This window comes from Phalangium opilio, unplaced genomic scaffold (genome assembly GCF_054372755.1).
Source record: "Phalangium opilio isolate 3A_F unplaced genomic scaffold, DU_Popi_V2 ptg000100l_1, whole genome shotgun sequence".
In the NCBI taxonomy this organism is placed as follows: domain Eukaryota; kingdom Metazoa; phylum Arthropoda; class Arachnida; order Opiliones; family Phalangiidae; genus Phalangium; species Phalangium opilio.
In genome coordinates, this window is record NW_028324203.1 from 299,386 (window position 1) to 320,234 (window position 20,849).

Here is a 20,849-nt window from a genome sequence, read left to right on the forward strand (position 1 = left end):
CGCCCTCATACGAGGCCCAGAATACACAGATTGACATCGTGAACCAATGAAACTAAGAACCCTTGAGTCTGTCGCCTTAGACCGCTCGGTCATCCTGGCGTGGTTTAGTGTAATTTGGACGTTTTAAAATTACATCTCTTCCAGTTATTTTCATAAAACATATCGTTTCAGAAGTGGAATTCGAACCCACGCCCTCAAACGAGGACCGGAATACATAGATTCACATCGTGATCCAATGAAACTAAGAACCCTTGAATCTGTAGCCTTAGACAGCTCGGCAATCCTGACATGGTTTTGTGTAATTTGGACGTTTTAAAATTACATCTCTTCCAGTTATTTTCATAAAACACATCGTTTCAGAAGTGGAATTCGAACCCACGCCCTCAAACGAGGACCGGAATACACAGATTCACATCGTGATCCAATGAAACTAAGAACCCTTGAATCTGTAGCCTTAGACCGCTCGGCAAACCTGACATGGTTTTGTGTAATTTGGACGTTTTAAAATTACATCTCTTCCAGTTATTTTCATAAAACATATCGTGTCAGAAGTGGGATTCGAACCCACGCCCTCATACGAGGCCCAGAATGACACAGTTTCACATCGTGAACGAAGGAAGCTAAACCCCTTGAGTCCGGCGCCTTACACCGCTCGGCCATCCTGCCGTGGTTTTAGGTCATTTAGACGATTAAAATTACATCTCTTCCAGTTATATTCATAAAACATATCGTGTCAGAAGTGGGATTCGAACCCACGCCCTCATACGAGGCCCAGAATACACAGATTGACATCGTGAACCAATGAAACTAAGAACCCTTGAATCTATAGCCTTAGACCGCTCGGCAATGCTGACATGGTTTTGTGTAATTTGGACGTTTTAAAATTACATCTCTTCCAGTTATTTTCATAAAACATATCGTGTCAGAAGTGGGATTCGAACCCACGCCCTCATACGAGGCCCAGAACACACAGATTGACATCGTGAACCAATGAAACTAAGAACCCTTGAGTCTGTCGCCTTAGACCGCTCGGTCATCCTGGCGTGGTTTAGTGTAATTTGGACGTTTTAAAATTACATCTCTTCCAGTTATTTTCATAAAACATATCGTGTCAGAAGTGGGATTCAAACCCACGCCCTCATACGAGGACCAGAATTCACAGATTCACATCGTGAACGAAGGAAGCTAAGCCCCTTGAGTCTGGCGCCTTAGACCGCTCGGCCATCCTGACGTGATTTTGTGTAATTTGGACGTTTTAAAATTACATCTCTTCCAGTTATTTTTGTAAAACATATCGTGTCAGAAGTGGGATTCGAACCCACGCCCTCATACGAGGCCCAGAATACACAGATTGACATCGTGAACAAATGAAACTAAGAACCCTTGAATCTGTAGCCTTAGACCGCTCGGCAATGCTGACATGGTTTTGTGTAATTTGGACGTTTTAAAATTACATCTCTTCCAGTTATTTTCAAAAAACATATCGTGTAAGAAGTGGGATTCGAACCCACGCCCTCATACGAGGCCCAGAATACACAGATTGACATCGTGAACCAATGAAACTAAGAACCCTTGCATCTGTAGCCTTAGACCGCTCGGCAATCCTGACATGGTTTTGTGTAATTTGGACGTTTTAAAATTACATCTCTTCCAGTTATTTTCATAAAACATATCGTGTCAGAAGTGGGATTCGAACCCACGCCCTCATACGAGGCCCAGAATACACAGATTGACATCGTGAACCAATGAAACTAAGAACCCTTGAGTCTGTCGCCTTAGACCGCTCGGTCATCCTGACGTGGTTTAGTGTAATTTGGACGTTTTAAAATTACATCTCTTCCAGTTATTTTCATAAAACATATCGTGTCAGAAGTGGGATTCGAACCCACGCCCTCAAACGAGGACCGGAATACACAGATTCACATCGTGATCCAATGAAACTAAGAACCCTTGAATCTGTAGACTTAGACCGCTCGGCAAACCTGACATGGTTTTGTGTAATTTGGACGTTTTAAAATTACATCTCTTCCAGTTATTTTCCAAAAACATATCGTGTCAGAAGTGGGATTCGAACCCACGCCCTCATACGAGGCCCAGAATACACAGATTGACATCGTGAACCAATGAAACTAAGAACCCTTGAATCTGTAGCCTTAGACCGCTCGGCAATGCTGACATGGTTTTGTGTAATTTGGACGTTTTAAAATTACATCTCTTCCAGTTATTTTCATAAAACATATCGTGTCAGAAGTGGGATTCGAACCCACGCCCTCATACGAGGCCCAGAATACACAGATTGACATCGTGAACCAATGAAACTAAGAACCCTTCAGTCTGTCGCCTTAGACCGCTCGGTCATCCTGACGTGGTTTAGTGTAATTTGGACGTTTTAAAATTACATCTCTTCCAGTTATTTTCATAAAACATATCGTGTCAGAAGTGGGATTCGAACCCACGCCCACATACGAGGCCCAGAATGACACAGTTTCACATCGTGAACGAAGGAAGCTAAGCCCCTTGAGTCCGGCGCCTTACACCGCTCGGCCATCCTGCCGTGGTTTTAGGTCATTTAGACGTTTAAAATTACATCTCTTCCAGTTATTTTCATAAAACATATCGTGTCAGAAGTGGGATTCGAACCCACGCCCTCATACGAGGCCCAGAATACACAGATTGACATCGTGAACCAATGAAACTAAGAACCCTTGAATCTGTAGCCTTAGACCGCTCGGCAATGCTGACATGGTTTTGTGTAATTTGGACGTTTTAAAATTACATCTCTTCCAGTTATTTTCATAAAACATATCGTGTCAGAAGTGGGATTCGAACCCACGCCCTCATACGAGGCCCAGAACACACAGATTGACTTCGTGAACCAATGAAACTAAGAACCCTTGAGTCTGTCGCCTTAGACCGCTCGGTCATCCTGGCGTGGTTTAGTGTAATTTGGACGTTTTAAAATTACATCTCTTCCAGTTATTTTCATAAAACATATCGTGTCAGAAGTGGGATTCAAACCCACGCCCTCATACGAGGACCAGAATTCACAGATTCACATCGTGAACGAAGGAAGCTAAGCCCCTTGAGTCTGGCGCCTTAGACCGCTCGGCCATCCTGACGTGATTTTGTGTAATTTGGACGTTTTAAAATTACATCTCTTCCAGTTATTTTCATAAAACATATCGTGTCAGAAGTGGGATTCGAACCCACGCCCTCATACGAAGCCCAGAATACACAGATTGACATCGTGAACAAATGAAACTAAGAACCCTTGAATCTGTAGCCTTAGACCGCTCGGCAATCCTGACATGGTTTTGTGTAATTTGGACGTTTTAAAATTACATCTCTTCCAGTTATTTTCATAAAACATATCGTGTCAGAAGTGGGATTCGAACCCACGCCCTCATACGAGGCCCAGAATACACAGATTGACATCGTGAACCAATGAAACTAAGAACCCTTGAGTCTGTCGCCTTAGACCGCTCGGTCATCCTGACGTGGTTTAGTGTAATTTGGACGTTTTAAAATTACATCTCTTCCAGTTATTTTCATAAAACATATCGTGTCAGAAGTGGGATTCGAACCCACGCCCTCATACGAGGCCCAGAATGACACAGTTTCACATCGTGAACGAAGGAAGCTAAGCCCCTTGAGTCTGTAGCCTTAGACCGCTCGGCAATGCTGACATGGTTTTGTGTAATTTGGACGTTTTAAAATTACATCTCTTCCAGTTATTTTCATAAAACATATCGTGTCAGAAGTGGGATTCGAACCCACGCCCTCATACGAGGCCCAGAACACACAGATTGACATCGTGAACCAATGAAACTAAGAACCCTTGAGTCTGTCGCCTTAGACCGCTCGGTCATCCTGGCGTGGTTTAGTGTAATTTGGACGTTTTAAAATTACATCTCTTCCAGTTATTTTCATAAAACATATCGTGTCAGAAAAGGGATTCGAACCCACGCCCTCATACGAGGCCCAGAATAACACAGATTCACATCGTGAACGAAGTAAGCTAAGCCCCTTGAGTCTGGCGCCTTAGACCGTTCGGCCATCCTGACGTGATTTTGTGTAATTTGGACGTTTTTAAATTACATCTCTTCCAGTTATTTTCGTAAAACATCGTGTCAGAAATGGAATTCGAACGCACTCTCTCAAACGAGGACCAGAATAAACAGAATCACATCGTGATCCAATGAAACTAAGAACCCTTGAATCTGTAGCCTTAGACCGCTCGGAAATCCTGAAATGGTTTTGTGTAATTTGGACGTTTTAAAATTATATCTCTTCCAGATATTTCCATAAAATATATCGTGTCAGAAGTGGGATTCGAACCCACGCCCTCATACGAGGCCCAGAATACACAGATTGACATCGTGAACCAATGAAACTAAGAACCCTTGAGTCTGGCGCCTTACTATCGCTCGGCCATCCTGCCGTGGTTTTAAGTCATTTAGACGTTTAAAATTACATCTCTTCCAGTTATTTTCATAAAACACATCGTTTCAGAAGTGGAATTCGAACCCACGCCCACGAACGAGGACCGGAATACACAGATTCACATCGTGATCCAATGAAACTAAGAACCCTTGAATCTGTAGCCTTAGACACCTCGGCAATCCTGACATGGTTTTGTGTAATTTGGACGTTTTTAAATTACATCTCTTCCAGTTATTTTCGTAAAACATCGTGTCAGAAATGGAATTCGAACGCACTCTCTCAAACGAGGACCAGAATAAACAGAATCACATCGTGATCCAATGAAACTAAGAACCCTTGAATCTGTAGCCTTAGACCGCTCGGCAATCCTGACATGGTTTTGTGTAATTTGGACGTTTTAAAATTACATCTCTTCCAGTTATTTTCATAAAATATATCGTGTCAGAAGTGGGATTCGAACCCACGCCCTCATACGAGGCCCAGAATACACAGATTGACATCGTGAACCAATGAAACTAAGAACCCTTGAGTCTGGCGCCTTACTATCGCTCGGCCATCCTGCCGTGGTTTTAAGTCATTTAGACGTTTAAAATTACATCTCTTCCAGTTATTTTCATAAAACACATCGTTTCAGAAGTGGAATTCGAACCCACGCCCACGAACGAGGACCGGAATACACAGATTCACATCGTGAACGAAGGAAGCTAAGCCCCTTGAGTCTGGCGCCTTACACCGCTCGGCCATCCTGCCGTGGTTTTAGGTCATTTAGACGTTTAAAATTACATCTCTTCCAGTTATTTTCATAAAACATATCGTGTCAGAAGTGGGATTCGAACCCACGCCCTCATACGAGGCCCAGAATACACAGATTGACATCGTGAACCAATGAAACTAAGAACCCTTGAATCTGTAGCCTTAGACCGCTCGGCAATGCTGACATGGTTTTGTGTAATTTGGACGTTTTAAAATTACATCTCTTCCAGTTATTTTCATAAAACATATCGTGTCAGAAGTGGGATTCGAACCCACGCCCTCATACGAGGCCCAGAACACACAGATTGACATCGTGAACCAATGAAACTAAGAACCCTTGAGTCTGTCGCCTTAGACCGCTCGGTCATCCTGGCGTGGTTTAGTGTAATTTGGACGTTTTAAAATTACATCTCTTCCAGTTATTTTCATAAAACATATCGTGTCAGAAAAGGGATTCGAACCCACGCCCTCATACGAGGCCCAGAATAACACAGATTCACATCGTGAACGAAGTAAGCTAAGCCCCTTGAGTCTGGCGCCTTAGACCGTTCGGCCATCCTGACGTGATTTTGTGTAATTTGGACGTTTTTAAATTACATCTCTTCCAGTTATTTTCGTAAAACATCGTGTCAGAAATGGAATTCGAACGCACTCTCTCAAACGAGGACCAGAATAAACAGAATCACATCGTGATCCAATGAAACTAAGAACCCTTGAATCTGTAGCCTTAGACCGCTCGGAAATCCTGAAATGGTTTTGTGTAATTTGGACGTTTTAAAATTATATCTCTTCCAGATATTTCCATAAAATATATCGTGTCAGAAGTGGGATTCGAACCCACGCCCTCATACGAGGCCCAGAATACACAGATTGACATCGTGAACCAATGAAACTAAGAACCCTTGAGTCTGGCGCCTTACTATCGCTCGGCCATCCTGCCGTGGTTTTAAGTCATTTAGACGTTTAAAATTACATCTCTTCCAGTTATTTTCATAAAACACATCGTTTCAGAAGTGGAATTCGAACCCACGCCCACGAACGAGGACCGGAATACACAGATTCACATCGTGATCCAATGAAACTAAGAACCCTTGAATCTGTAGCCTTAGACACCTCGGCAATCCTGACATGGTTTTGTGTAATTTGGACGTTTTAAAATACATCTCTTCCAGTTATTTTCATAAAACATATCGTGTCAGAAAAGGGATTCGAACCCACGCCCTCATACGAGGCCCAGAATAACACAGATTCACTTCGTGAACGAAGGAAGCTAAGCCCCTTGAGTCTGGCGCCTTAGACCGTTCGGCCATCCTGACGTGATTTTGTGTAATTTGGACGTTTTTAAATTACATCTCTTCCAGTTATTTTCGTAAAACATCGTGTCAGAAATGGAATTCGAACGCACTCTCTCAAACGAGGCCCAGAATAAACAGAATCACATCGTGATCCAATGAAACTAAGAACCCTTGAATCTGTAGCCTTAGACCGCTCGGCAATCCTGAAATGGTTTTGTGTAATTTGGACGTTTTAAAATTATATCTCTTCCAGTTATTTCCATAAAATATATCGTGTCAGAAGTGGGATTCGAACCCACGCCCTCATACGAGGCCCAGAATACACAGATTGACATCGTGAACCAATGAAACTAAGAACCCTTGAATCTGTAGCCTTAGACCGCTCGGCAATGCTGACATGGTTTTGTGTAATTTGGACGTTTTAAAATTACATCTCTTCCAGTTATTTTCATAAAACATATCGTGTCAGAAGTGGGATTCGAACCCACGCCCTCATACGAGGCCCAGAACACACAGATTGACATCGTGAACCAATGAAACTAAGAACCCTTGAGTCTGTCGCCTTAGACCGCTCGGTCATCCTGGCGTGGTTTAGTGTAATTTGGACGTTTTAAAATTACATCTCTTCCAGTTATTTTCATAAAACATATCGTGTCAGAAAAGGGATTCGAACCCACGCCCTCATACGAGGCCCAGAATAACACAGATTCACATCGTGAACGAAGTAAGCTAAGCCCCTTGAGTCTGGCGCCTTAGACCGTTCGGCCATCCTGACGTGATTTTGTGTAATTTGGACGTTTTTAAATTACATCTCTTCCAGTTATTTTCGTAAAACATCGTGTCAGAAATGGAATTCGAACGCACTCTCTCAAACGAGGACCAGAATAAACAGAATCACATCGTGATCCAATGAAACTAAGAACCCTTGAATCTGTAGCCTTAGACCGCTCGGAAATCCTGAAATGGTTTTGTGTAATTTGGACGTTTTAAAATTATATCTCTTCCAGATATTTCCATAAAATATATCGTGTCAGAAGTGGGATTCGAACCCACGCCCTCATACGAGGCCCAGAATACACAGATTGACATCGTGAACCAATGAAACTAAGAACCCTTGAGTCTGGCGCCTTACTATCGCTCGGCCATCCTGCCGTGGTTTTAAGTCATTTAGACGTTTAAAATTACATCTCTTCCAGTTATTTTCATAAAACACATCGTTTCAGAAGTGGAATTCGAACCCACGCCCACGAACGAGGACCGGAATACACAGATTCACATCGTGATCCAATGAAACTAAGAACCCTTGAATCTGTAGCCTTAGACACCTCGGCAATCCTGACATGGTTTTGTGTAATTTGGACGTTTTAAAATACATCTCTTCCAGTTATTTTCATAAAACATATCGTGTCAGAAAAGGGATTCGAACCCACGCCCTCATACGAGGCCCAGAATAACACAGATTCACTTCGTGAACGAAGGAAGCTAAGCCCCTTGAGTCTGGCGCCTTAGACCGTTCGGCCATCCTGACGTGATTTTGTGTAATTTGGACGTTTTTAAATTACATCTCTTCCAGTTATTTTCGTAAAACATCGTGTCAGAAATGGAATTCGAACGCACTCTCTCAAACGAGGCCCAGAATAAACAGAATCACATCGTGATCCAATGAAACTAAGAACCCTTGAATCTGTAGCCTTAGACCGCTCGGCAATCCTGAAATGGTTTTGTGTAATTTGGACGTTTTAAAATTATATCTCTTCCAGTTATTTCCATAAAATATATCGTGTCAGAAGTGGGATTCGAACCCACGCCCTCATACGAGGCCCAGAATACACAGATTGACATCGTGAACCAATGAAACTAAGAACCCTTGAGTCTGGCGCCTTACTGTCGCTCGGCCATCCTGCCGTGGTTTTAAGTCATTTAGACGTTTAAAATTACATCTCTTCCAGTTATTTTCATAAAACACATCGTTTCAGAAGTGGAATTCGAACCCACGCCCACAAACGAGGACCGGAATACACAGATTCACATCGTGATCCAATGAAACTAAGAACCCTTGAATCTGTAGCCTTAGACACCTCGGCAATCCTGACATGGTTTTGTGTAATTTGGACGTTTTAAAATACATCTCTTCCAGTTATTTTCATAAAACATATCGTGTCAGAAAAGGGATTCGAACCCACGCCCTCATACGAGGCCCAGAATAACACAGATTCACTTCGTGAACGAAGGAAGCTAAGCCCCTAGAGCCTGGCGCCTTAGACCGCTGGGCCATCCTGACGTGATTTTGTGTAATTTGGACGTTTGAAAATTACATCTCTTCCAGTTATTTTCATAAAACATATCGTGTCAGAAGTGGAATTCGAACCCACGCCCACGAACGAGGACCGGAATACACAGATTCACATCGTGATCCAATGAAACTAAGAACCCTTGAATCTGTAGCCTTAGACACCTCGGCAATCCTGACATGGTTTTGTGTAATTTGGACGTTTTAAAATACATCTCTTCCAGTTATTTTCATAAAACATATCGTGTCAGAAAAGGGATTCGAACCCACGCCCTCATACGAGGCCCAGAATAACACAGATTCACTTCGTGAACGAAGGAAGCTAAGCCCCTTGAGTCTGGCGCCTTATACCGTTCGGCCATCCTGACGTGATTTTGTGTAATTTGGACGTTTTTAAATTACATCTCTTCCAGTTATTTTCGTAAAACATCGTGTCAGAAATGGAATTCGAACGCACTCTCTCAAACGAGGCCCAGAATAAACAGAATCACATCGTGATCCAATGAAACTAAGAACCCTTGAATCTGTAGCCTTAGACCGCTCGGCAATCCTGAAATGGTTTTGTGTAATTTGGACGTTTTAAAATTATATCTCTTCCAGTTATTTCCATAAAATATATCGTGTCAGAAGTGGGATTCGAACCCACGCCCTCATACGAGGCCCAGAATACACAGATTGACATCGTGAACCAATGAAACTAAGAACCCTTGAGTCTGGCGCCTTACTGTCGCTCGGCCATCCTGCCGTGGTTTTAAGTCATTTAGACGTTTAAAATTACATCTCTTCCAGTTATTTTCATAAAACACATCGTTTCAGAAGTGGAATTCGAACCCACGCCCACAAACGAGGACCGGAATACACAGATTCACATCGTGATCCAATGAAACTAAGAACCCTTGAATCTGTAGCCTTAGACACCTCGGCAATCCTGACATGGTTTTGTGTAATTTGGACGTTTTAAAATACATCTCTTCCAGTTATTTTCATAAAACATATCGTGTCAGAAAAGGGATTCGAACCCACGCCCTCATACGAGGCCCAGAATAACACAGATTCACTTCGTGAACGAAGGAAGCTAAGCCCCTAGAGCCTGGCGCCTTAGACCGCTGGGCCATCCTGACGTGATTTTGTGTAATTTGGACGTTTGAAAATTACATCTCTTCCAGTTATTTTCATAAAACATATCGTGTCAGAAGTGGGATTCGAACCCACGCCCTCATACGAGGCCCAGAATACACAGATTGACATCGTGAACCAATGAAACTAAGAACCCTTGAATCTGTAGCCTTAGACCGCTCGGTAATCCTGTCATGGTTTTGTGTAATTTGGACGTTTTAAAATTACATCTCTTCCAGTTATTTTCATAAAACATATCGTGTCAGAAGTGGGATTCGAACCCACGCCCTCATACGAGGCCCAGAACACACAGATTGACATCGTGGACCAATGAAACTAAGAACCCTTGAGTCGGTCGCCTTAGACCGCTCGGTCATCCTGACGTGGTTAAGTGTAATTTGGACGTTTTAAAATTACATCTCTTCCAGTTATTTTCATAAAACATATCGTGTCAGAAGTGGGATTCGAACCCACTCCTTCATACGAGGACCAGAATTCACAGATTCACATCGTGAACGAAGTAAGCTAAGCCCCTTGAGTCTGGCGCCTTAGACCGCTCGGCCATCCTGAAATGGTTTTGTGTAATTTGGACGTTTTAAAATTATATCTCTTCCAGTTATTTCCATAAAATATATCGTGTCAGAAGTGGGATTCGAACCCACGCCCTCATACGAGGCCCAGAATACACAGATTGACATCGTGAACCAATGAAACTAAGAACCCTTGAGTCTGGCGCCTTACTATCGCTCGGCCATCCTGCGGTGGTTTTAAGTCATTTAGACGTTTAAAATTACATCTCTTCCAGTTATTTTCATAAAACACATCGTTTCAGAAGTGGAATTCGAACCCACGCCCACAAACGAGGACCAGAATACACAGATTCACATCGTGATCCAAAGAAATTAAGAACCCTTGAATCTGTAGCCTTAGACACCTCGGCAATCCTGACATGGTTTTGTGTGATTTGGACGTTTTAAAATACATCTCTTCCAGTTATTTTCATAAAACATATCGTGTCAGAAAAGGGATTCGAACCCACGCCCTCATACGAGGCCCAGAATACACAGATTGACATCGTGGACCAATGAAACTAAGAACCCTTGAATCTGTAGCCTTAGACCGCTCGGCAATCCTGACATGGTTTTGTGTAATTTGGACGTTTTAAAATTACATCTCTTCCAGTTATTTTCATAAAACATATCGTGTCAGAAGTGGGATTCGAACCCACGCCCTCATACGAGGCCCAGAACACACAGATTGACATCGTGGACCAATGAAACTAAGAACCCTTGAGTCGGTCGCCTTAGACCGCTCGGTCATCCTGACGTGGTTTAGTGTAATTTGGACGTTTTAAATTACATCTCTTCCAGTTATTTTCATAAAACATATCGTGTCAGAAGTGGGATTCGAACCCACTCCTTCATACGAGGACCAGAATTCACAGATTCACATCGTGAGCGAAGTAAGCTAAGCCCCTTGAGTCTGGCGCCTTAGACCGCTCGGCCATCCTGACGTGATTTTGTGTAATTTGGACGTTTTAAAATTACATCTCTTCCAGTTATTTTCATAAAACATATCGTGTCAGAAGTGGGATTCGAACCCACGCCCTCATACGAGGCCCAGAACACACAGATTGACATCGTGAACCAATGAAACTAAGAACCCTTGAGTCTGTCGCCTTAGACCGCTCGGTCATCCTGACATGGTTTTGTGTAATTTGGACGTTTTAAAATTACATCTCTTCCAGTTATTTTCATAAAACATATCGTGTCAGAAGTGGGATTCAAACCCACGCCCTCATACGAGGACCAGAATTCACAGATTCACATCGTGAACGAAGGAAGCTAAGCCCCTTGAGTCTGTCGCCTTAGACCGCTCGGTCATCCTGGCGTGGTTTAGTGTAATTTGGACGTTTTAAAATTACATCTCTTCCAGTTATTTTCATAAAACATATCGTTTCAGAAGTGGAATTCGAACCCACGCCCTCAAACGAGGACCGGAATACATAGATTCACATCGTGATCCAATGAAACTAAGAACCCTTGAATCTGTAGCCTTAGACAGCTCGGCAATCCTGACATGGTTTTGTGTAATTTGGACGTTTTAAAATTACATCTCTTCCAGTTATTTTCATAAAACATATCGTGTCAGAAGTGGGATTCGAACCCACGCCCTCATACGAGGCCCAGAATACACAGATTGACATCGTGAACCAATGAAACTAAGAACCCTTGAGTCTGTCGCCTTAGACCGCTCGGTCATCCTGGCGTGGTTTAGTGTAATTTGGACGTTTTAAAATTACATCTCTTCCAGTTATTTTCATAAAACATATCGTTTCAGAAGTGGAATTCGAACCCACGCCCTCAAACGAGGACCGGAATACATAGATTCACATCGTGATCCAATGAAACTAAGAACCCTTGAATCTGTAGCCTTAGACAGCTCGGCAATCCTGACATGGTTTTGTGTAATTTGGACGTTTTAAAATTACATCTCTTCCAGTTATTTTCATAAAACACATCGTTTCAGAAGTGGAATTCGAACCCACGCCCTCAAACGAGGACCGGAATACACAGATTGACATCGTGAACCAATGAAACTAAGAACCCTTGAATCTGTAGCCTTAGACCGCTCGGCAATCCTGACATGGTTTTGTGTAATTTGGACGTTTTAAAATTACATCTCTTCCAGTTATTTTCATAAAACATATCGTGCCAGAAGTGGGATTCGAACCCACGCCCTCATACGAGGCCCAGAACACACAGATTGACATCGTGAACCAATGAAACTAAGAACCCTTGAGTCTGTCGCCTTAGACCGCTCGGTCATCCTGACGTGGTTTAGTGTAATTTGGACGTTTTAAAATTACATCTCTTCCAGTTATTTTCATAAAACATATCGTGTCAGAAGTGGGATTCAAACCCACGCCCTCATACGAGGACCAGAATTCACAGATTCACATCGTGAACGAAGGAAGCTAAGCCCCTTGAGTCTGGCGCCTTAGACCGCTCGGCCATCCTGACGTGATTTTGTGTAATTTGGACGTTTTAAAATTACATCTCTTCCAGTTATTTTCATAAAACATATCGTGTCAGAAGTGGGATTCGAACCCACGCCCTCATACGAGGCCCAGAACACACAGATTGACATCGTGAACCAATGAAACTAAGAACCCTTGAGTCTGTCGCCTTAGACCGCTCGGTCATCCTGACATGGTTTTGTGTAATTTGGACGTTTTAAAATTACATCTCTTCCAGTTATTTTCATAAAACATATCGTGTCAGAAGTGGGATTCAAACCCACGCCCTCATACGAGGACCAGAATTCACAGATTCACATCGTGAACGAAGGAAGCTAAGCCCCTTGAGTCTGTCGCCTTAGACCGCTCGGTCATCCTGGCGTGGTTTAGTGTAATTTGGACGTTTTAAAATTACATCTCTTCCAGTTATTTTCATAAAACATATCGTTTCAGAAGTGGAATTCGAACCCACGCCCTCAAACGAGGACCGGAATATATAGATTCACATCGTGATCCAATGAAACTAAGAACCCTTGAATCTGTAGCCTTAGACAGCTCGGCAATCCTGACATGGTTTTGTGTAATTTGGACGTTTTAAAATTACATCTCTTCCAGTTATTTTCATAAAACATATCGTGTCAGAAGTGGGATTCGAACCCACGCCCTCATACGAGGCCCAGAATACACAGATTGACATCGTGAACCAATGAAACTAAGAACCCTTGAGTCTGTCGCCTTAGACCGCTCGGTCATCCTGGCGTGGTTTAGTGTAATTTGGACGTTTTAAAATTACATCTCTTCCAGTTATTTTCATAAAACATATCGTTTCAGAAGTGGAATTCGAACCCACGCCCTCAAACGAGGACCGGAATACATAGATTCACATCGTGATCCAATGAAACTAAGAACCCTTGAATCTGTAGCCTTAGACAGCTCGGCAATCCTGACATGGTTTTGTGTAATTTGGACGTTTTAAAATTACATCTCTTCCAGTTATTTTCATAAAACACATCGTTTCAGAAGTGGAATTCGAACCCACGCCCTCAAACGAGGACCGGAATACACAGATTCACATCGTGATCCAATGAAACTAAGAACCCTTGAGTCTGTCGCCTTAGACCGCTCGGTCATCCTGACGTGGTTTAGTGTAATTTGGACGTTTTAAAATTACATCTCTTCCAGTTATTTTCATAAAACATATCGTGTCAGAAGTGGGATTCGAACCCACGCCCTCATACGAGGCCCAGAATACACAGATTGACATCGTGAACCAATGAAACTAAGAACCCTTGAGTCTGTCGCCTTAGACCGCTCGGCAATCCTGACATGGTTTAGTGTAATTTGGACGTTTTAAAATTACATCTCTTCCAGTTATTTTCATAAAATATATCGTGTCAGAAGTGGGATTCGAACCCACGCCCTCATACGAGGCCCAGAATGACACAGTTTCACATCGTGAACGAAGGAAGCTAAGCCCCTTGAGTCTGGCGCCTTACACCGCTCGGCCATCCTGCCGTGGTTTTAAGTCATTTAGACGTTTAAAATTACATCTCTTCTAGTTATTTTCATAAAACACATCGTTTCAGAAGTGGAATTCAAACCCACGCCCTCATACGAGGACCAGAATTCACAGATTCACATCGTGAACGAAGGAAGCTAAGCCCCTTGAGTCTGTCGCCTTAGACCGCTCGGTCATCCTGGCGTGGTTTAGTGTAATTTGGACGTTTTAAAATTACATCTCTTCCAGTTATTTTCATAAAACATATCGTTTCAGAAGTGGAATTCGAACCCACGCCCTCAAACGAGGACCGGAATATATAGATTCACATCGTGATCCAATGAAACTAAGAACCCTTGAATCTGTAGCCTTAGACAGCTCGGCAATCCTGACATGGTTTTGTGTAATTTGGACGTTTTAAAATTACATCTCTTCCAGTTATTTTCATAAAACATATCGTGTCAGAAGTGGGATTCGAACCCACGCCCTCATACGAGGCCCAGAATACACAGATTGACATCGTGAACCAATGAAACTAAGAACCCTTGAGTCTGTCGCCTTAGACCGCTCGGTCATCCTGGCGTGGTTTAGTGTAATTTGGACGTTTTAAAATTACATCTCTTCCAGTTATTTTCATAAAACATATCGTTTCAGAAGTGGAATTCGAACCCACGCCCTCAAACGAGGACCGGAATACATAGATTCACATCGTGATCCAATGAAACTAAGAACCCTTGAATCTGTAGCCTTAGACAGCTCGGCAATCCTGACATGGTTTTGTGTAATTTGGACGTTTTAAAATTACATCTCTTCCAGTTATTTTCATAAAACACATCGTTTCAGAAGTGGAATTCGAACCCACGCCCTCAAACGAGGACCGGAATACACAGATTCACATCGTGATCCAATGAAACTAAGAACCCTTGAGTCTGTCGCCTTAGACCGCTCGGTCATCCTGGCGTGGTTTAGTGTAATTTGGACGTTTTAAAATTACATCTCTTCCAGTTATTTTCATAAAACATATCGTGTCAGAAGTGGGATTCAAACCCACGCCCTCATACGAGGACCAGAATTCACAGATTCACATCGTGAACGAAGGAAGCTAAGCCCCTTGAGTCTGGCGCCTTAGACCGCTCGGCCATCCTGACGTGATTTTGTGTAATTTGGACGTTTTAAAATTACATCTCTTCCAGTTATTTTCATAAAACATATCGTGTCAGAAGTGGGATTCGAACCCACGCCCTCATACGAAGCCCAGAATACACAGATTGACATCGTGAACAAATGAAACTAAGAACCCTTGAATCTGTAGCCTTAGACCGCTCGGCAATCCTGACATGGTTTTGTGTAATTTGGACGTTTTAAAATTACATCTCTTCCAGTTATTTTCATAAAACATATCGTGTCAGAAGTGGGATTCGAACCCACGCCCTCATACGAGGCCCAGAATACACAGATTGACATCGTGAACCAATGAAACTAAGAACCCTTGAGTCTGTCGCCTTAGACCGCTCGGTCATCCTGACGTGGTTTAGTGTAATTTGGACGTTTTAAAATTACATCTCTTCCAGTTATTTTCATAAAACATATCGTGTCAGAAGTGGGATTCGAACCCACGCCCTCATACGAGGCCCAGAATGACACAGTTTCACATCGTGAACGAAGGAAGCTAAGCCCCTTGAGTCTGGCGCCTTACACCGCTCGGCCATCCTGCCGTGGTTTTAGGTCATTTAGACGTTTAAAATTACATCTCTTCCAGTTATTTTCATAAAACATATCGTGTCAGAAGTGGGATTCGAACCCACGCCCTCATACGAGGCCCAGAATACACAGATTGACATCGTGAACCAATGAAACTAAGAACCCTTGAATCTGTAGCCTTAGACCGCTCGGCAATGCTGACATGGTTTTGTGTAATTTGGACGTTTTAAAATTACATCTCTTCCAGTTATTTTCATAAAACATATCGTGTCAGAAGTGGGATTCGAACCCACGCCCTCATACGAGGCCCAGAACACACAGATTGACATCGTGAACCAATGAAACTAAGAACCCTTGAGTCTGTCGCCTTAGACCGCTCGGTCATCCTGGCGTGGTTTAGTGTAACTTGGACGTTTTAAAATTACATCTCTTCCAGTTATTTTCATAAAACATATCGTGTCAGAAAAGGGATTCGAACCCACGCCCTCATACGAGGCCCAGAATAACACAGATTCACATCGTGAACGAAGTAAGCTAAGCCCCTTGAGTCTGGCGCCTTAGACCGTTCGGCCATCCTGACGTGATTTTGTGTAATTTGGACGTTTTTAAATTACATCTCTTCCAGTTATTTTCGTAAAACATCGTGTCAGAAATGGAATTCGAACGCACTCTCTCAAACGAGGACCAGAATAAACAGAATCACATCGTGATCCAATGAAACTAAGAACCCTTGAATCTGTAGCCTTAGACCGCTCGGAAATCCTGAAATGGTTTTGTGTAATTTGGACGTTTTAAAATTATATCTCTTCCAGATATTTCCATAAAATATATCGTGTCAGAAGTGGGATTCGAACCCACGCCCTCATACGAGGCCCAGAATACACAGATTGACATCGTGAACCAATGAAACTAAGAACCCTTGAGTCTGGCGCCTTACTATCGCTCGGCCATCCTGCCGTGGTTTTAAGTCATTTAGACGTTTAAAATTACATCTCTTCCAGTTATTTTCATAAAACACATCGTTTCAGAAGTGGAATTCGAACCCACGCCCACGAACGAGGACCGGAATACACAGATTCACATCGTGATCCAATGAAACTAAGAACCCTTGAATCTGTAGCCTTAGACACCTCGGCAATCCTGACATGGTTTTGTGTAATTTGGACGTTTTAAAATACATCTCTTCCAGTTATTTTCATAAAACATATCGTGTCAGAAAAGGGATTCGAACCCACGCCCTCATACGAGGCCCAGAATAACACAGATTCACTTCGTGAACGAAGGAAGCTATGCCCCTTGAGTCTGGCGCCTTAGACCGTTCGGCCATCCTGACGTGATTTTGTGTAATTTGGACGTTTTTAAATTACATCTCTTCCAGTTATTTTCGTAAAACATCGTGTCAGAAATGGAATTCGAACGCACTCTCTCAAACGAGGCCCAGAATAAACAGAATCACATCGTGATCCAATGAAACTAAGAACCCTTGAATCTGTAGCCTTAGACCGCTCGGCAATCCTGAAATGGTTTTGTGTAATTTGGACGTTTTAAAATTATATCTCTTCCAGTTATTTCCATAAAATATATCGTGTCAGAAGTGGGATTCGAACCCACGCCCTCATACGAGGCCCAGAATACACAGATTGACATCGTGAACCAATGAAACTAAGAACCCTTGAATCTGTAGCCTTAGACCGCTCGGCAATGCTGACATGGTTTTGTGTAATTTGGACGTTTTAAAATTACATCTCTTCCAGTTATTTTCATAAAACATATCGTGTCAGAAGTGGGATTCGAACCCACGCCCTCATACGAGGCCCAGAACACACAGATTGACATCGTGAACCAATGAAACTAAGAACCCTTGAGTCTGTCGCCTTAGACCGCTCGGTCATCCTGGCGTGGTTTAGTGTAATTTGGACGTTTTAAAATTACATCTCTTCCAGTTATTTTCATAAAACATATCGTGTCAGAAAAGGGATTCGAACCCACGCCCTCATACGAGGCCCAGAATAACACAGATTCACATCGTGAACGAAGTAAGCTAAGCCCCTTGAGTCTGGCGCCTTAGACCGTTCGGCCATCCTGACGTGATTTTGTGTAATTTGGACGTTTTTAAATTACATCTCTTCCAGTTATTTTCGTAAAACATCGTGTCAGAAATGGAATTCGAACGCACTCTCTCAAACGAGGACCAGAATAAACAGAATCACATCGTGATCCAATGAAACTAAGAACCCTTGAATCTGTAGCCTTAGACCGCTCGGAAATCCTGAAATGGTTTTGTGTAATTTGGACGTTTTAAAATTATATCTCTTCCAGATATTTCCATAAAATATATCGTGTCAGAAGTGGGATTCGAACCCACGCCCTCATACGAGGCCCAGAATACACAGATTGACATCGTGAACCAATGAAACTAAGAACCCTTGAGTCTGGCGCCTTACTATCGCTCGGCCATCCTGCCGTGGTTTTAAGTCATTTAGACGTTTAAAATTACATCTCTTCCAGTTATTTTCATAAAACACATCGTTTCAGAAGTGGAATTCGAACCCACGCCCACGAACGAGGACCGGAATACACAGATTCACATCGTGATCCAATGAAACTAAGAACCCTTGAATCTGTAGCCTTAGACACCTCGGCAATCCTGACATGGTTTTGTGTAATTTGGACGTTTTAAAATACATCTCTTCCAGTTATTTTCATAAAACATATCGTGTCAGAAAAGGGATTCGAACCCACGCCCTCATACGAGGCCCAGAATAACACAGATTCACTTCGTGAACGAAGGAAGCTAAGCCCCTTGAGTCTGGCGCCTTAGACCGTTCGGCCATCCTGACGTGATTTTGTGTAATTTGGACGTTTTTAAATTACATCTCTTCCAGTTATTTTCGTAAAACATCGTGTCAGAAATGGAATTCGAACGCACTCTCTCAAACGAGGCCCAGAATAAACAGAATCACATCGTGATCCAATGAAACTAAGAACCCTTGAATCTGTAGCCTTAGACCGCTCGGCAATCCTGAAATGGTTTTGTGTAATTTGGACGTTTTAAAATTATATCTCTTCCAGTTATTTCCATAAAATATATCGTGTCAGAAGTGGGATTCGAACCCACGCCCTCATACGAGGCCCAGAATACACAGATTGACATCGTGAACCAATGAAACTAAGAACCCTTGAGTCTGGCGCCTTACTGTCGCTCGGCCATCCTGCCGTGGTTTTAAGTCATTTAGACGTTTAAAATTACATCTCTTCCAGTTATTTTCATAAAACACATCGTTTCAGAAGTGGAATTCGAACCCACGCCCACAAACGAGGACCGGAATACACAGATTCACATCGTGATCCAATGAAACTAAGAACCCTTGAATCTGTAGCCTTAGACACCTCGGCAATCCTGACATGGTTTTGTGTAATTTGGACGTTTTAAAATACATCTCTTCCAGTTATTTTCATAAAACATATCGTGTCAGAAAAGGGATTCGAACCCACGCCCTCATACGAGGCCCAGAATAACACAGATTCACTTCGTGAACGAAGGAAGCTAAGCCCCTAGAGCCTGGCGCCTTAGACCGCTGGGCCATCCTGACGTGATTTTGTGTAATTTGGACGTTTGAAAATTACATCTCTTCCAGTTATTTTCATAAAACATATCGTGTCAGAAGTGGGATTCGAACCCACGCCCTCATACGAGGCCCAGAATACACAGATTGACATCGTGAACCAATGAAACTAAGAACCCTTGAATCTGTAGCCTTAGACCGCTCGGTAATCCTGTCATGGTTTTGTGTAATTTGGACGTTTTAAAATTACATCTCTTCCAGTTATTTTCATAAAACATATCGTGTCAGAAGTGGGATTCGAACCCACGCCCTCATACGAGGCCCAGAACACACAGATTGACATCGTGGACCAATGAAACTAAGAACCCTTGAGTCGGTCGCCTTAGACCGCTCGGTCATCCTGACGTGGTTAAGTGTAATTTGGACGTTTTAAAATTACATCTCTTCCAGTTATTTTCATAAAACATATCGTGTCAGAAGTGGGATTCGAACCCACTCCTTCATACGAGGACCAGAATTCACAGATTCACATCGTGAACGAAGTAAGCTAAGCCCCTTGAGTCTGGCGCCTTAGACCGCTCGGCCATCCTGAAATGGTTTTGTGTAATTTGGACGTTTTAAAATTATATCTCTTCCAGTTATTTCCATAAAATATATCGTGTCAGAAGTGGGATTCGAACCCACGCCCTCATACGAGGCCCAGAATACACAGATTGACATCGTGAACCAATGAAACTAAGAACCCTTGAGTCTGGCGCCTTACTATCGCTCGGCCATCCTGCGGTGGTTTTAAGTCATTTAGACGTTTAAAATTACATCTCTTCCAGTTATTTTCATAAAACACATCGTTTCAGAAGTGGAATTCGAACCCACGCCCACAAACGAGGACCAGAATACACAGATTCACATCGTGATCCAATGAAATTAAGAACCCTTGAATCTGTAGCCTTAGACACCTCGGCAATCCTGACATGGTTTTGTGTGATTTGGACGTTTTAAAATACATCTCTTCCAGTTATTTTCATAAAACATATCGTGTCAGAAAAGGGATTCGAACCCACGCCCTCATACGAGGCCCAGAATACACAGATTGACATCGTGGACCAATGAAACTAAGAACCCTTGAATCTGTAGCCTTAGACCGCTCGGCAATCCTGACATGGTTTTG

At 42.8% G+C, this 20,849-nt stretch overlaps 4 non-coding genes across 4 annotated transcripts; all 4 read right to left on the reverse strand.

The window, feature by feature from the left end:
• Positions 1 to 1,109: 1,109 nt before the first annotated feature.
• Positions 1,110 to 1,231, reverse strand: TRNAL-CAA (transfer RNA leucine (anticodon CAA)). Its single transcript has 2 exons — positions 1,194 to 1,231; positions 1,110 to 1,155 (listed from the first exon to the last, which is right to left on the reverse strand). It is a non-coding gene; the product is annotated as a tRNA-Leu (tRNA).
• A 1,766-nt stretch (positions 1,232 to 2,997) lies between these two features.
• On the reverse strand, positions 2,998 to 3,119 carry TRNAL-CAA (transfer RNA leucine (anticodon CAA)). The gene is made up of 2 exons: positions 3,082 to 3,119; positions 2,998 to 3,043 (listed from the first exon to the last, which is right to left on the reverse strand). It is a non-coding gene; the product is annotated as a tRNA-Leu (tRNA).
• Positions 3,120 to 12,798: 9,679 nt separating this feature from the next.
• TRNAL-CAA (transfer RNA leucine (anticodon CAA)) lies at positions 12,799 to 12,920 on the reverse strand. The gene is made up of 2 exons: positions 12,883 to 12,920; positions 12,799 to 12,844 (listed from the first exon to the last, which is right to left on the reverse strand). It is a non-coding gene; the product is annotated as a tRNA-Leu (tRNA).
• A 2,520-nt stretch (positions 12,921 to 15,440) lies between these two features.
• On the reverse strand, positions 15,441 to 15,562 carry TRNAL-CAA (transfer RNA leucine (anticodon CAA)). Its single transcript has 2 exons — positions 15,525 to 15,562; positions 15,441 to 15,486 (listed from the first exon to the last, which is right to left on the reverse strand). It is a non-coding gene; the product is annotated as a tRNA-Leu (tRNA).
• Positions 15,563 to 20,849: the final 5,287 nt, after the last annotated feature.